We start from the raw sequence: 3,938 nt of genomic DNA, 5'->3' as shown, positions 1-3,938 counted from the left end.
CCAGGGCGGAGCCACCCAGGATCAAGGCTTCCCTCCTGCATGTCTCCTGTGAGGTGAAAGGCTGCAGGTCGCTCACCAAAGCTCTGGGGTTTCCAGGATCTTGTTGGCTTTATTCTCCATTTTGCTTGTTACTAGACTGTACCGAGGGAGATATTTTAATAAATGCAGATAAATAAAATAAGATTAATAATAGTCTCTGCTTATTGGGCTCTTGCCTGTCACAGGCTATGGGGATGATAAGTGCGTCCATTTTGTAGATGAGGAAACTGAAGCCCAGAGAGGTCAAATGACCCCCTCAAACTCACAAAGAAAGGCTGAGATAGACTGGGCCCAAGGAAGACTGACCCCAGTGGGAATATTAAGTGGACGCTGGTCGTGGCCACACCTGGGCCAGCAGGATAAAGGATTCAGAGCAGCTTCCTCACAAGGGGAGACAGCCCAAAGCGCATTGCTGGGGACAGAAATTATGACATCATGTGGAAGAGTGAGGGGTTTGCTGTAGGCAAAATCTGGGCTTTCATCCCAGCTCTGCCACTTGCTGGCTGTGTGTCTTTGGGGAAAATCCTTCCACCTCTCTGGGCTTGAATCTGCTCACCTGCAACAGGAATGAGAATTGGCTTCCTTGTGGGCTTTTGTGGACTGACTGTGTTGCAGCCATAAAAACATCACGTAAACCGTAAAGTGCTGTGAATTTGTTCCTGAAACAAGGACCTAGGGTGCAGCCGCTTCCATGCCACGCTCCTCTCCAGGAAACACCAGACGTTTCCTGCTGCCTGGGGTTACATCTGGGGGCTTGGGGCCTGACCATCAACCACATCAAGAGAGGTGGGGCGAGCCCAGGGAGCACAGGTACAGGAGGGCGTGACAGCTGGCCGGAAGAGGCCTCCCTAAGCAGTGACCTTGGAACTGAGGCCAAGAGGGGAGAGGTCAGTGGCAAGGACTTTAGGAAACTCGTGGTGGCTGAGGGAGAGCCTGGAGGAAGGGGACAGCTGGAGCAGTCGAGGAACAACAGAAAGCATTGCCCTCTGTGCAGCGCTTGCCGGGGTGAGGACTTGCGCACAGGGCTCGTCCCTGTCCTTCCTGGGCTCTGGTTGGGGACCATAGTCGCTCAGGGCAGAAGTTCGCTCAGAGATTAAAGGCTCCATCCCTGTGTCCTGGGACTGAATCCCCTCTGTGGCCTCCCTGCCGGACAGCTGCCAGCCTCAGCAGATCCTCCCTGGTGACGGCCACTTACTCCCTACCCTTCAAAGTGGCTTGTGCCGTCCTGGGCAGGTGCCCCGGCAGCCTCTCCTGACGTGAAGCTCAGCTTTGTACCCTGGTGGGCTCCTCTGGGGGCTCCAGTCCTTTCTCTAAACCAGCAGAGCCACCGCACTAGTCCACTCGTGAGTGGCAGCTGGCAGGGTCTCCCACCCGGGCCTTCCAGACAGTCCCCCGTGATGCTCTGGGCCCACCTCCCACCCTCCCATTTGTCCAGATCCTTCTACCCCGTGAGCTCGAGCCTGAGATCCCGAGAGCAGATGAGACGGGGCCTCTGGGTCCCCATCAGGCAGGATGGGCTTGCCCGATGCCTGGGCTCTGCCCTCACCCTCTCTTCTCCAGCATCTGCAGCGTGCAGGTAGGCTTCTGCGGCCCCTGGACTGTCCCCTTCCTCACTCAGCCAGGAAAGGGCCAGGCCAGCCATGCACCAGGAGACAGAGAATTCTCCAGCAAACCTGGATGGTTACCAAAAAGTAGGCTTTCTTCTCTTCTTCTGAAACAGTTTACGATTTTGTTGTAAACTAGTACAATAATTCAGAAGCATAAGGCTGGGGATGTGGCTCAAGCGGTAGCACGCTTGCCTGGCATGCGTGCGGCCCGGGTTCGATCCTCAGCACCACATACAGACAAAGATGTTGTGTCTGCCGAGAACTAAAAAATAAATATTAAAATTCTCTCTCTCTTAAAAAAAGAAATTCAGAAGCATAGAAAGTAAAAAGCAAAACCCTTTTTCGTCTCTCTCCCTCCCCCAGTCTCCCCCTCGTCAGCTGGGTGCAGTTTCTTCCTTCCCAAGGGAAGCCGCACATGCTGGTGTCCGTGTATCAGGGACCTGTCTCCATGCTGGCACAGAAAACTTAGCTCCATTCTTTCTCCCTTAAAAAAATTTTTTTTTTTTTTGTTACCTGGGATTTAACCCAGCACTTCACCACTGAGCCACACCCACAGCCCTTTTGTATTTTATTTAGATTCAGGGTCTTGCTGAGTTGCTTAGGGCCTCCATAGGTTGCTGAGGCTGGCCTTGAACTTGCAATCCTCCTGCCTCAGCCTCCTGAGCCGCTGGATTACAGGCGTGTGCCACTGTGGCCAGCTTTTCTCATTTCTAAAAATCAAAGATTAAAGACAATTTTATTAAACTCTCAGAATATCTCGGTGCCCAGGACAGCCACACTGATATCGTCAAGGGTTTGTGATGGAGGGTGAATCTTTTCAGCTCAGACCCTTGGCCCCACGCCCATGCTGACCACCGTGGATGGGTTTTCTGCACACACCTGGACCTGGCACCTCCACAAGAACATACACAGAAGCAGGTGGTGCCACCTTGGTCTCCCTGCTGCTCAGGACCACGAGAGGTGGACACACCATGCTCTTCTGCCAACCCCCCACTGAAGGGTGTCCGTCACCCTCAGCATTCCTCTTTGAAATGAGGCGGCAGTGGTCACTGTGGCACAGAGATCCTTGGGCCTGCAGGGGGAGCATTCCTGGGTGTTGGCACCCCAAGCAGGCTTGTTAAGCCCCAGCAGTCCCCGAGCCCAGCCCAAGGGGCACCTGCCAAGCTGCCCTCCAGAAGCTGGTCCTCATGCCCATGCTGGCCAGTGTGACCCAGAATCTGTTTCCTAAGAGGCTGGGCCAGGGACAGCACAACACAGAGGGAACAAAGAGCATGGGCCAGGGAGCTGGGGCCTGGATCCCAGCCCAGCTCTGCCGCTCACCTGCTGGGCAGCCTTGAGAAAGTGGCTGGCTCTCTCTGAGCTTCAGTTCCCCACTCTGTGGGGTGTGTGGGGGGGAGTGGCTGCTGGCCTAGAAGTTCCCGGAGGTGGAGGCCTCTCCTGGCACGTGAGCAGAAAGCCAGTCTGCGAAGCTGAGGGGCAAGGGGCAGCCCCTGCTCTCTGGGCAGTTAGTTCTTCCTGCCATCGGCAACTGGGGCTCTCGGTTCTGGAGAACCGCGGACAGACTCCTGAGCGCTGCTGGCTTTTGCGGGGTGTTCAGGTTTTGCTCCTGGACTGTTTGCAGTTTCGGTGGCACTGGCTTGTCTGCTGCCCCCTCAGAGGGAAGTTGGCACTTGGATGGAGGTTGGTGGAGGCCTGGGTCACCTAAAACTGAGCCCCGAGTCTCAGGCTTGCAAGGGACCTCTCTGGAGTGGCTGAACTCCTACCCCGAGGTGCCAGGGAGGATGGTATCCTCCAGTTCTGACCAAGAAATCGGGAATGGGGTCCTTCAGACAAGCACTCCCCGCAGGGAGTGGGCTTCACAGGTTGAGGGAGAACTCAGAAGTCGCAGAGAGGAGGGTCCACCCTGGAAAATGCCCCCACCCCGGCATGGAGGGACCAGGGAGGGGTCAACAGAGCCCAAGGGGCTGGGGCCATGTGATGCCAGGCAGAGGCTTGTTGGGTGGGAACGAGAATGCCCAGGAGTCACAGCCACCACTGAGGACCCCTCCTGAGACAGGAGGGCAGGGGACAGCGGGCTGGCTCCTCTCCTCCTGCCTGTCCGCTCTCGTCTCCCCAGGACCTTGCCTTGGCAGAAAGTGCCTGGCAGGAGAGCCCGGGACATACGGCCTGCAGCCCAGCCCCCACGACACAGGGAGGGGTGCATTTGAGGGGAGAGGCCCCCACTGGCCTAGGGACGATTTCTATTCATGCTCTGGGCACCCAGGAGCTCACTCTTCACTCCAGAGGTGACAG

Source organism: Callospermophilus lateralis, chromosome 7 (genome assembly GCF_048772815.1).
Source record: "Callospermophilus lateralis isolate mCalLat2 chromosome 7, mCalLat2.hap1, whole genome shotgun sequence".
In the NCBI taxonomy this organism is placed as follows: Eukaryota; Metazoa; Chordata; class Mammalia; order Rodentia; family Sciuridae; genus Callospermophilus; species Callospermophilus lateralis.
The sequence above is the reverse complement of the archived record's forward strand: the minus strand, read 5'-3'. Positions refer to the sequence as shown.